This window comes from Hyla sarda, unplaced genomic scaffold, assembly GCF_029499605.1.
Source record: "Hyla sarda isolate aHylSar1 unplaced genomic scaffold, aHylSar1.hap1 scaffold_576, whole genome shotgun sequence".
Classification (NCBI taxonomy): Eukaryota; Metazoa; Chordata; class Amphibia; order Anura; family Hylidae; genus Hyla; species Hyla sarda.
The window spans coordinates 166,096-179,630 of record NW_026610588.1 but is presented as its reverse complement, the minus strand read 5'-3'; the positions used below and the strand labels follow the sequence as shown (position 1 = coordinate 179,630).

The following is a 13,535-nucleotide window of genomic DNA, read 5'->3' as shown; positions in this document are numbered from 1 at the left end:
CAGCTGCCTATCATGTCATGCCCTACCTGCACAGGTGTGCTGGCTACTCAAATGATCCAATTAAGGAGGCCATTTAGTCAGCAGCAGCAGAAGTCCTGTGCCTGGACGCTCCAACAGCGGCCAGACACAAGCAGAAGCAGAAGCAGCAGAAGCAGCAGCAGCACCACCTTTTGTTTTTTGGCTGCAGCAGCAGCAAGGCCCACAGGGCTGGCTAGCTGGCTAGCCAGCAAGCAGGTAGCAATGAAAGTAGGAATCTTTCTTTTTAACCCTGTAAGGGGGTGGTGCACTGTACCCGAAGATACTGCCATATCGGGTCAATGCATAGGGCGACGGAAGCAAGCTTCGAAATCGGCCCCCGTTCTCAAAAATCCATTTAATATATGGTCCCCAGATAGGGGACGTATCAGATATTAAACTGATAAGAACAGATACTACACTTGATCTTAGCCAAAAGGCCGAGAAGCGATAACCGTGAAAGGGGCGGGCCCAACAAGGTGCCCTTCATGGGCACTATCACTGCTTGCTGTCAGGGAGGCTGCCAGACAATTTTCCATGCACACTCTGGGCTGGGGGGCAGTCAACCACCAGTACACACAGCAGAACCTAAACCCATACCATTATTGCTAAGCAGCAAGACAGGGGCCCATTGCACTCCCACGGGGCCTTTTTAAATGCAATCCATAACCCGGATTTGCCAGGAACCCTTCTTACTCCTCCTACTTGCATGTGACACTGGGCTTAGGATCTGCATAGGAAACACACACACAAGCACACACCTACCTTTGTTGCCTGCAGATGCCTCCTTGGCTGTCCCCAAACGGTATCAAACCAACACCCACAGGAAGCTGTAAGCATAGAGGACATGCCTGCACCCCATTGGACTTACCTGTGTGGGTTAAACCCGGGTTATTTGACAACCTATGGCGGTGATGGTTCTGCTCAGGCAGAGCAGTGCTGATGCTCCTCATAAAGCTGTCGCTGCTGTGAAGGTTCTAGGTGACATCACAAATCCCTATGGTTACATACACAACAAAGCTGGGTTGTTGTTGTTTACACTCTGCAAGGCCTGTGGAAGTGAGTGACATCATAGCACTGTAGTTCTGAGGGTTCTAGATGGATGCAACAATCTCCTGTTGCTTCTATGAAGGCCATAATAGACGACATCACCAAACAGCTCCATAGTCACATACACAGCAAAGGAGAGATGTTGTTTACACCTAGTGATGTCAGTGGTATTGAGTGACATCACAGCACAGTGCTAAGGCTCCTGGGCCTGGACACAGCAGCGGCTGCAATATCTCAACGGAGAATACGTTTATATATATGTGTGTGTGTGCGCGTATATATATATATATATATATATATATATATATATATATATATATTTCTCCGCCGAAATCACTTTTAAACCCATTTCCACCTTTTTTTCCCTTCTCTTCCTCTTACTTTTTTTTCACGTTTTTTTACGTTTTTCTCCTTTTCGCCTCTTTTCTGGGCGTATTATTCTTCTTTTTCTTCGTCTAATGCATACCCCCATCAGTGCAGCAATGCTTATTCAATACCGCCAGCAGATGGAGACACTGGGGGATAATTTTCTAAGGATTTATACTGATTTTTCCTGTCTGAATTTGTCGCACAGAAAGTTGCAGGCCAAATATGTGTGACATTTCTGCGACTTTAGCTTCTAGAGCATTTTTACAACATTATACATAGGTGCTGAATACATAAAAAGCGACTGTTCAGCGACAGACAAGTCGCATCGGCTGAAAGTAGGCCAGAATGTCAGTCCATGTTGGAGCAGGTTTAGATACAGTCTAAAGTATAGATCTCAAAGTCTGTGCACAGAATTTAGCAAGGGCCTCGCACCTTCTGATGCATCAGGTAGGTGCACAATAGCATAGCCTAACCCTCTGTACTTTGGTCTATATTGATGCGGGACATAGACAGCCAGCTGATGACCAATCCATTAGTGCAATGGATGGCTGGAAGCATTTGTCTTTGCCTTTGCAATACCACAGAAGCAATGCATGGTCAATGTACAGCAATGACACACCTGTGTGAACAGCCAGGAGACCCCCCCCCCCCCATGTTATGTTACATAGTTACATAGTTAGTACGGTCGAAAAAAGACATATGTCCATCAAGTTCAACCAGGGAATTAAGGGGTAGGGGTGTGGCGCGATATTGGGGAAGGGATGAGATTTTATATTTCTTCATAAGCATTAATCTTATTTTGTCAATTAGGAACATTCAGCACCCACCCGCTATCAAGGCAGCTGCCTATCATGTCATGCCCTACCTGCACAGGTGTGCTGGCTACTCAAATGATCCAATTAAGGAGGCCATTTAGTCAGCAGCAGCAGAAGTCCTGTGCCTGGACGCTCCAACAGCGGCCAGACACAAGCAGAAGCAGAAGCAGCAGAAGCAGCAGCAGCACCACCTTTTGTTTTTTGGCTGCAGCAGCAGCAAGGCCCACAGGGCTGGCTAGCTGGCTAGCCAGCAAGCAGGTAGCAATGAAAGTAGGAATCTTTCTTTTTAACCCTGTAAGGGGGTGGTGCACTGTACCCGAAGATACTGCCATATCGGGTCAATGCATAGGGCGACGGAAGCAAGCTTCGAAATCGGCCCCCGTTCTCAAAAATCCATTTAATATATGGTCCCCAGATAGGGGACGTATCAGATATTAAACTGATAAGAACAGATTTTTTTTTTTTTTTTTTAACTTGACTACCCTTACGGGCGCAACTTTATTAAAAATTAAATAATGTTAACAAAGTTGTGCAAATATGTCAATAAATACAGTTACATATAAATAACATATTTACAACATATTAAAACATAAAATGGGCACTTGGTGGCTTTACAAGATAGAATTCCATTCTTTTAAAAACCATTTTCTAGATAAAAGCGGAAATCTCTTCTTGTCTAAAAGATAGTACTGGTACATTTCATAAAAACAGATAGATAAAATGTCCTTCACAGATAAAACCTCATGCTTGAACAATAAAATATTCCTGGCCTTCCACAGAGCTGCCTTCACACAGTTTATGATCTTCCATGCAATAGTCTCTTGAGTCCGTGTTGGGCATTCCAGGCAACCATAAAAAACCACTGCAATATTTAAGTCTTTTAGTCCAGTTATCCTTTTTACCAGAGGGAGTATCTTTGTCCATATTTTCTGCGAGTAAAAACAAGTCCATATTAGATGGTGCACGGTCTCCTCTTGTCGGCATCCCTCCCTCGGGCAGGTTGCAGAGTTGGATAATCCTCTTCGGTGCTGGAATGCCCGGCATGGAAGACACTCGTGTGCGCAGCTCCAGGCCAGGTCCTTCTGTGAATTAAAAAGATAATTAATACTCAACATCTTCCAAATCTGTATACACTTCTGTTCGTTAAAATTTTTGATGGGAGTCACGGTACTGGTTTCTTTTATTTCCTTTAGTAGTTTTTTGCTATTGCACAGATCCTGAACACTTTTACCTTTAAAATTATATAAGTTTAAAATTTTTCCTAAAATCATGTATTGAGGGGGTAAATTCAAAGAATAAGGGCAACTTAAAACTGTAGAAAACCAGCCGTTCCTCCGCATAAAATAACCAGTATTAAAACGAACAAAATAAGACCAGTAGCTATCTTTAAAAACAGTAGTAAAACACATGCTGAAAAACTTTATTAAAAGGAAAGCTTTAAAATCTGGAAAATCCTTACCGCCCCTGGAGTTCGGTTTTATCACAATTTGTCTCTTTAATTTTTCGCTCTTAGAACTCCAAAAGAAAGTAAAACAAGCTTTTGTTATTTTCTTTAGAACCATTTCGGGGGGTGGGAAAACCAGACTTAAATACAATAAAATAGGTAAAAGCACCATTTTTGTAATTAAAACCTTCCCTTCCATTGTAAGTTCTCGCATGTTCCACATACATATTTTCTTATTTATTTTTTGAGCCACCAAGTCCCAGCTATTAAAACCATTATTAGACTCGTCAAAGGAGACACCTAAAATCTGCACCGACTCAGACACAGGGACGGGCACATCATACAAAGGCATTCCGCCTATGTTTAAAATGTTACTTTTGTTAAAATTGACTTTAAAACCGGAGGCACAATTAAAATATTGAATCTGTTTTAGCGTCTTCTGAAGCGATGGGGTGTCCCTGCAAAACACCGCAACATCGTCCATGTACCCCACTACCTTCGCCTCTAGTCCCCCTCCTCCTGGCAGGGGGACTCCATGGATCTGCTTATCCTTTCGTATTGTACATAAAAGAGGCTCTATTGCGCAAATGAAGAGTAGTGGGGACAAGGGACACCCCTGCTTCACTCCGGAATTTAAAATCACGCCCTGTGTCTTAAGACCATTTACTAAAATTTTACTAGTACAGTTATCATAAAAAGCTCTAAGAGACAATAAAAAGCCATCAGGTATACCCATTTTCTCTAAAACCTTAAAAAGATAAAAATGTGACACCCTGTCGAAAGCTTTTTCAAAATCTATGGATAAAACCGCCAGCTTTCCTTTTCTTAATTTGGTGTCGCTAATTACATCCTTTAAAAGGTTTAGGTTCTCCCATAAACTCCTCCCAGGCACCCCACAGACTTGGTTTGTATGAATTATTTTATGGATTACGTTCTTTAAGCGGTTAGCACACAGTTTCGCCATTATTTTATAGTCGCAGTTCAGAAGGGTGATTGGTCTCCAGTTTTTGAGTTCCGACCGGTCTCCCTTTTTGAATAGCAGGGAGACATCACCCTTCTTCCATGAGCCTGGGAGCATTTTAGACTTAAAGACTTCCGTAAAAAGGGAGAACAAATCTTCTTTTAAAATACCATAAAAAGTAACATAAAATTCAATGGGTATACCATCCGGCCCAGGCACTTTACCTGTTTTAAAACTCTTGACGGTCTCTAAAATCTCCTGCTCTGAAATATTCTGCAATAAAAAAGACTGTGAGACAGGATCTAAAAAATTGGTGATCTCCTTTAACGAGTCATTCATAAAACATTCATCAATGTGTTTTACATTAAAAAGATCCGCATAAAACTCTTGCACCTTTTTTAAAATACCCTGTACATCATTCACTCCTTCAATGTTTTCTATTAACCTTCTATTTTTATGTATTTTCTTAAAAAAATACCTGGAGCAGGTCTCGTTTTCCTCAAGATGCTGTATTCGAGACCTAAAGATAATTTCTTTTCCTTTCTGCTCCAGGCACTTAGTTATTTCTTTTTTAAGATCATGTACCTCCTTCTCCACCTCCATCCCATGTGCTCTGAATTTGTACAGGGTTTGCAGACGAGTATTTAGGATATTATAAAATTCACGTTTTTCTTTAGCTTTCCTAACCCCAACACGGATAAAAAATTCTTTTATTTTTAGTTTCATTTTTTCCCACCAGATACTGGTGGGAGTGTTGGGGTCTTTTACTCGTCTGCATTCCTTGTAAAAGGTGATAAAATCTGATAAAACCTGCGGATCTTCTAAAAGGGACACGTTTAACTTCCAGGCATTCCTACCAGTTCTCCTTTTAAAATCACTTTTAACTTTAAAATACAATAATTTATGGTCAGAAAAAACATTGGTAAAAAGATCACAGTTAAGAGGCAGTACTTGATAAGAACAAAAAATAAAATCTATCCTGGATCTACAGCTTGCATTGCTCCAGGTAACACCGTCTTCCTCTGGTACGTTAAAATTACATTTTTTAAAAACATCAGTGAGATTAAAATCTAAAATCAAGTTTTTTAACATAAAAGACGTCTTATCATAGTTCCTACTCACTGCGTTCGAAAAACGGCGTTCTCCCCTTAAAATACAATTAAAATCACCTGATAAAACAAGAGGACTAGAATTGTTAATAAAAAGGGGTAAAATCTCCAACATTTTTATTCTTTCATTCTTATCAGGAGAACCATAAAAATTTAAAAACTGCCATTTAATACCATTAATAAAAGCGCTGACCAATAAAATTCTGCCTGGTAAAATTTCGTTAAAACTCTCAATTAAAACGTTCCCTTTAAAAAGTATGGCGACCCCTGCTGATCTGGACTCATTTGATCCAGACCAGACTGATGGACCGTGCACCCAATCATCATCATATTCTTTATAATTTAATCTGTGCGGGATGCCACATTCCTGCAGGAAAAGGACGGAAGCAGCAAAAACCGACAAGTAATTAAATAGGGCAACCCTTCTTACTCTGGCGCTCACACTTCTCACGTTCAAGGACAGACCGGACAACTCAGCCATGGGAATGTACAAGAAAACGTCTTACACCTCTGATTCCCCCTCCGAAGCCTCATACCCCCCAAAATCTGACTCAACTGTACGCATAGAGGAAGCAGGAGAGGAGGCACAATCACTCAGCCGACCCCCCTCCTCCATCATGATTGAGGCATAGTTGTTCTCGGGCATCCTGGCAATCAGGGCTCCAGACTCATTGGGTTCTTCCACCTCTTGCCCCTCCATAGGGGTCGGGTGTTCACTTAGTTCCGTCTCTGGTACCTCAGAGACGGTCACCCCTGAAACCTCCTCCTGGCAGGGAGGAGGGGGGGTATCCCCTATGGGGACCTGTGGAGGAACGTCACTTGGGTTCCCTGCATCCGCAGGTACTTCCATCGGCTCCCCCTGGACCGCCTCCGAATAGAGTCTTCTGGAGCCCCTCCGCCTTTTAACCTTCACCTCTCCACCCGGATCATCGCTCTCAGGGGGACCCTGAGCCAGAGGTTGCTGAGGAGCGGATTCGGCCGCCGTCCGCTCCTCTCTTAACCCAGCATGCTCCTGGGGGCCAGTTTTTTCACCACTTGCACGTTTTTTGGCCATCCTCTGCTCTTTAGGGTCCCCTCCTTTTGCCTGAGGGGGGTCTTTCTCCTTCTCCATCTCACCGCTTACCTCTTGTGGGGGGGTAATCACTGGCTCTGCTTGCCTCGGCTGGTGTCCCGGTTGCTGTCCTTGCTGCCTCCAGGGTTGCCACTGCTGCTCCGTCCTATGTCTGTGGGGACAAGAGGAGAAAAGGTGACCGAATTGTTGACAGAAATTGCACCTCCCTCCTCTTGTGCATTTCTCTGTCTCGTGCTGTGTGCTACCACATTTTTTGCATGTACTTTCACAGTTTTCTTTTGTGTGTCCATATCTGTGACACTTCCTGCAGTAGCTTGGCATCCCCGCATAAAAGAGGTCGCCACACATATTATTTATTTTAAAACGAGCTGGTGGTAGTTGTATTCCCCCTGGCAATCTGTCATCTTTTTTGCATGTAACCTGAAATCTCCACTTAGATGTCCAGATGCCACAGCTGTTCATGATTTTTCCTCTGCACTCAACCTTACTAAAATAGACTTGTAAAAACAACTCAACATCGTGTAGGTTGGCGAAAGGGGAATACATCTTTACTACCACCAGCTTAATATCGTCTAGAACGTGCTCAATAATCCGGACACCCTGAAGCTTTTTGTCTTTACTCGCAGCAGCTCTGGTAACAAAATCTCTGTGGATGCCATTTTGTGTGAACGTCACATCAAAAATTTTACGCTTCGGGTAGTCCTGGATTGCCAATATCTCGCCCTTCTGTATTCCGAAAACTCCTCCGAGCACGTCCTCTACTACGAATTTCAAATCGTCCGCCCTTTTGGTATCATCCGTGAGAATGACTCTCACGGTGTTTTTGATCCTTGCGTATGCCGGCACAGAACCTGGATCCGGATCATCATCCATGGTTCTAACCTCTCTCCACCCGAAGGTCTTGAGAGGCGATCGCTACTCGTTACCCTGGGACTAGGCCCTCTCCCCAATAGCAACAAGTGGGTGAAGCCCAGGCAATAAACCTGGGCGATCCCACAAGGCCGAGGAGAGGGGTACCCGAGTACCTTCTGACCAGATCTCCTGTATTACTACACTTGATCTTAGCCAAAAGGCCGAGAAGCGATAACCGTGAAAGGGGCGGGCCCAACAAGGTGCCCTTCATGGGCACTATCACTGCTTGCTGTCAGGGAGGCTGCCAGACAATTTTCCATGCACACTCTGGGCTGGGGGGCAGTCAACCACCAGTACACACAGCAGAACCTAAACCCATACCATTATTGCTAAGCAGCAAGACAGGGGCCCATTGCACTCCCACGGGGCCTTTTTAAATGCAATCCATAACCCGGATTTGCCAGGAACCCTTCTTACTCCTCCTACTTGCATGTGACACTGGGCTTAGGATCTGCATAGGAAACACACACACAAGCACACACCTACCTTTGTTGCCTGCAGATGCCTCCTTGGCTGTCCCCAAACGGTATCAAACCAACACCCACGGGAAGCTGTAAGCATAGAGGACATGCCTGCACCCCATTGGACTTACCTGTGTGGGTTAAACCCGGGTTATTTGACAACCTATGGCGGTGATGGTTCTGCTCAGGCAGAGCAGTGCTGATGCTCCTCATAAAGCTGTCGCTGCTGTGAAGGTTCTAGGTGACATCACAAATCCCTATGGTTACATACACAACAAAGCTGGGTTGTTGTTGTTTACACTCTGCAAGGCCTGTGGAAGTGAGTGACATCATAGCACTGTAGTTCTGAGGGTTCTAGATGGATGCAACAATCTCCTGTTGCTTCTATGAAGGCCATAATAGACGACATCACCAAACAGCTCCATAGTCACATACACAGCAAAGGAGAGATGTTGTTTACACCTAGTGATGTCAGTGGTATTGAGTGACATCACAGCACAGTGCTAAGGCTCCTGGGCCTGGACACAGCAGCGGCTGCAATATCTCAACGGAGAATACGTTTATATATATGTGTGTGTGTGCGCGTATATATATATATATATATATATATATATATATATATATATTTCTCCGCCGAAATCACTTTTAAACCCATTTCCACCTTTTTTTCCCTTCTCTTCCTCTTACTTTTTTTTCACGTTTTTTTACGTTTTTCTCCTTTTCGCCTCTTTTCTGGGCGTATTCTTCTTCCTTTTCTTCTTTTTTTTCGTCTAATGCATACCCCATCAGTGCAGCAATGCTTATTCAATACCGCCAGCAGATGGAGACACTGGGGGATAATTTTCTAAGGATTTATACTGATTTTTCCTGTCTGAATTTGTCGCACAGAAAGTTGCAGGCCAAATATGTGTGACATTTCTGCGACTTTAGCTTCTAGAGCATTTTTACAACATTATACATAGGTGCTGAATACATAAAAAGCGACTGTTCAGCGACAGACAAGTCGCATCGGCTGAAAGTAGGCCAGAATGTCAGTCCATGTTGGAGCAGGTTTAGATACAGTCTAAAGTATAGATCTCAAAGTCTGTGCACAGAATTTAGCAAGGGCCTCGCACCTTCTGATGCATCAGGTAGGTGCACAATAGCATAGCCTAACCCTCTGTACTTTGGTCTATATTGATGCGGGACATAGACAGCCAGCTGATGACCAATCCATTAGTGCAATGGATGGCTGGAAGCATTTGTCTTTGCCTTTGCAATACCACAGAAGCAATGCATGGTCAATGTACAGCAATGACACACCTGTGTGAACAGCCAGGAGACCCCCCCCCCCCCCCCCCATGTTATGTTACATAGTTACATAGTTAGTACGGTCGAAAAAAGACATATGTCCATCAAGTTCAACCAGGGAATTAAGGGGTAGGGGTGTGGCGCGATATTGGGGAAGGGATGAGATTTTATATTTCTTCATAAGCATTAATCTTATTTTGTCAATTAGGAACATTCAGCACCCACCCGCTATCAAGGCAGCTGCCTATCATGTCATGCCCTACCTGCACAGGTGTGCTGGCTACTCAAATGATCCAATTAAGGAGGCCATTTAGTCAGCAGCAGCAGAAGTCCTGTGCCTGGACGCTCCAACAGCGGCCAGACACAAGCAGAAGCAGAAGCAGCAGAAGCAGCAGCAGCACCACCTTTTGTTTTTTGGCTGCAGCAGCAGCAAGGCCCACAGGGCTGGCTAGCTGGCTAGCCAGCAAGCAGGTAGCAATGAAAGTAGGAATCTTTCTTTTTAACCCTGTAAGGGGGTGGTGCACTGTACCCGAAGATACTGCCATATCGGGTCAATGCATAGGGCGACGGAAGCAAGCTTCGAAATCGGCCCCCGTTCTCAAAAATCCATTTAATATATGGTCCCCAGATAGGGGACGTATCAGATATTAAACTGATAAGAACAGATACTACACTTGATCTTAGCCAAAAGGCCGAGAAGCGATAACCGTGAAAGGGGCGGGCCCAACAAGGTGCCCTTCATGGGCACTATCACTGCTTGCTGTCAGGGAGGCTGCCAGACAATTTTCCATGCGCACTCTGGGCTGGGGGGCAGTCAACCACCAGTACACACAGCAGAACCTAAACCCATACCATTATTGCTAAGCAGCAAGACAGGGGCCCATTGCACTCCCACGGGGCCTTTTTAAATGCAATCCATAACCCGGATTTGCCAGGAACCCTTCTTACTCCTCCTACTTGCATGTGACACTGGGCTTAGGATCTGCATAGGAAACACACACACAAGCACACACCTACCTTTGTTGCCTGCAGATGCCTCCTTGGCTGTCCCCAAACGGTATCAAACCAACACCCACGGGAAGCTGTAAGCATAGAGGACATGCCTGCACCCCATTGGACTTACCTGTGTGGGTTAAACCCGGGTTATTTGACAACCTATGGCGGTGATGGTTCTGCTCAGGCAGAGCAGTGCTGATGCTCCTCATAAAGCTGTCGCTGCTGTGAAGGTTCTAGGTGACATCACAAATCCCTATGGTTACATACACAACAAAGCTGGGTTGTTGTTGTTTACACTCTGCAAGGCCTGTGGAAGTGAGTGACATCATAGCACTGTAGTTCTGAGGGTTCTAGATGGATGCAACAATCTCCTGTTGCTTCTATGAAGGCCATAATAGACGACATCACCAAACAGCTCCATAGTCACATACACAGCAAAGGAGAGATGTTGTTTACACCTAGTGATGTCAGTGGTATTGAGTGACATCACAGCACAGTGCTAAGGCTCCTGGGCCTGGACACAGCAGCGGCTGCAATATCTCAACGGAGAATACGTTTATATATATGTGTGTGTGTGCGCGTATATATATATATATATATATATATATATATATATATATATATATTTCTCCGCCGAAATCACTTTTAAACCCATTTCCACCTTTTTTTCCCTTCTCTTCCTCTTACTTTTTTTTCACGTTTTTTTTACGTTTTTCTCCTTTTCGCCTCTTTTCTGGGCGTATTATTCTTCTTTTTCTTCTTTTTTTTCGTCTAATGCATACCCCATCAGTGCAGCAATGCTTATTCAATACCGCCAGCAGATGGAGACACTGGGGGATAATTTTCTAAGGATTTATACTGATTTTTCCTGTCTGAATTTGTCGCACAGAAAGTTGCAGGCCAAATATGTGTGACATTTCTGCGACTTTAGCTTCTAGAGCATTTTTACAACATTATACATAGGTGCTGAATACATAAAAAGCGACTGTTCAGCGACAGACAAGTCGCATCGGCTGAAAGTAGGCCAGAATGTCAGTCCATGTTGGAGCAGGTTTAGATACAGTCTAAAGTATAGATCTCAAAGTCTGTGCACAGAATTTAGCAAGGGCCTCGCACCTTCTGATGCATCAGGTAGGTGCACAATAGCATAGCCTAACCCTCTGTACTTTGGTCTATATTGATGCGGGACATAGACAGCCAGCTGATGACCAATCCATTAGTGCAATGGATGGCTGGAAGCATTTGTCTTTGCCTTTGCAATACCACAGAAGCAATGCATGGTCAATGTACAGCAATGACACACCTGTGTGAACAGCCAGGAGACCCCCCCCCCCCCCCCATGTTATGTTACATAGTTACATAGTTAGTACGGTCGAAAAAAGACATATGTCCATCAAGTTCAACCAGGGAATTAAGGGGTAGGGGTGTGGCGCGATATTGGGGAAGGGATGAGATTTTATATTTCTTCATAAGCATTAATCTTATTTTGTCAATTAGGAACATTCAGCACCCACCCGCTATCAAGGCAGCTGCCTATCATGTCATGCCCTACCTGCACAGGTGTGCTGGCTACTCAAATGATCCAATTAAGGAGGCCATTTAGTCAGCAGCAGCAGAAGTCCTGTGCCTGGACGCTCCAACAGCGGCCAGACACAAGCAGAAGCAGAAGCAGCAGAAGCAGCAGCAGCACCACCTTTTGTTTTTTGGCTGCAGCAGCAGCAAGGCCCACAGGGCTGGCTAGCTAGCAAGCAGGTAGCAATGAAAGTAGGAATCTTTCTTTTTAACCCTGTAAGGGGGTGGTGCACTGTACCCGAAGATACTGCCATATCGGGTCAATGCATAGGGCGACGGAAGCAAGCTTCGAAATCGGCCCCCGTTCTCAAAAATCCATTTAATATATGGTCCCCAGATAGGGGACGTATCAGATATTAAACTGATAAGAACAGATTTTTTGATTGAAAGAGCTTTATTTTCCGTTCAGTCATTACAAGTCGTACAATAAATTACAGTCACACAAAGCATGATAGTACAATACACAGCAAAGGTTCCCTAAGCTATACATCGCACACCATGCTACTCTAACATTCAGCTCAATCCTGCAATATAAAGGCACAAGAGATCAAACAAAAACCAAATAATACAATCTGTGATCGGGGTAGGGGTGTGGGCGACTATGTGGGGGTAGGGAGGGGGCGGATCACAGGGCCAAACTGTTGGGCTGTATCTTCAGGGAGACATGGGAGAAGGAGAGGGGTCTTCACTCCTCTTCTTCCTCATCAACGGCCGAGCTGTCCAAGATGGAATAGTCTCTAAGCAGGTTCTTGATGAACCTGCGGCAGTCCCGGACGGACATGTTTTCCCTGTTGATCACGAGGCGGTTCCTGGCAAGCCACACTGCGTCCTTAAAACAGTTCATAAGGCGCCAGGCCTCCTGGATGGCCTCCACGTCGTGGGTCCCAGGGAACAGGCCGTAAAGCACCGAATGGTACGATAGGCAGCTCCTGGGCACTGAGTCTCTGAGTTCCTGTTCTAGGGCGTCCAACAGACCCTGTGCAAAGGGGCACTGCCAAAACACGTGGAAAGATGTTTCCTCCACGTAGGGGCAACGGGGGCAGTACCGGGTCTTGCACAGGTTGCGGGCATGCATGAATGACCTGAGAGAGAGACCTCCCATGACGGCCATCCACGACAAGTCCTTGTGTCCATTGGTAAGCCGCTTTGAGGCCACATTGTTCCAAACTGTCTCCGCAGTGGCTGCGGGGAGTCCCGGAACCAGCTCGGTCGAGTCCTTAGCTCGGATGAGCTTGTGGATTGTCTTTGGCTTCCATAGGTCTGGTTTCAGTCCTTCCAGCTGGTGCTCCCTCACAAACCGGACAACATCCCCATAGAACCAGGGAGTGTTCCAGTTGTAAGGGATGGAGCTGTCCCACTTGTCCCAGCCCAGCTGTCTCCAGAGGGGCATGAGAAGCAAGCGAGACATGGACCTGCCCGCTGAGCCAGTCTTTTCTACAAGAGTCCGCTGCACCGTGACACATGCAAAG

The 13,535-nt window shown here is 45.1% G+C and overlaps 2 non-coding genes and 3 pseudogenes across 2 annotated transcripts; all 5 read right to left on the bottom strand.

Annotated features, from left to right (window-relative positions):
• Nucleotides 1-276: 276 nt before the first annotated feature.
• On the bottom strand, nt 277-467 carry LOC130340243 (U2 spliceosomal RNA). The gene has a single exon (XR_008880407.1). It is a non-coding gene; the product is annotated as a U2 spliceosomal RNA (small nuclear RNA).
• A 2,082-nt stretch (nt 468-2,549) lies between these two features.
• On the bottom strand, nt 2,550-2,761 carry LOC130340184 (U2 spliceosomal RNA; annotated as a pseudogene).
• Nucleotides 2,762-7,787: 5,026 nt separating this feature from the next.
• On the bottom strand, nt 7,788-7,920 carry LOC130340196 (U2 spliceosomal RNA; annotated as a pseudogene).
• A 2,091-nt stretch (nt 7,921-10,011) lies between these two features.
• On the bottom strand, nt 10,012-10,202 carry LOC130340241 (U2 spliceosomal RNA). Its single transcript, XR_008880405.1, has one exon. It is a non-coding gene; the product is annotated as a U2 spliceosomal RNA (small nuclear RNA).
• A 2,086-nt stretch (nt 10,203-12,288) lies between these two features.
• LOC130340175 (U2 spliceosomal RNA) lies at nt 12,289-12,462 on the bottom strand (annotated as a pseudogene).
• Between the last annotated feature and the right edge of the window lie 1,073 nt (nt 12,463-13,535).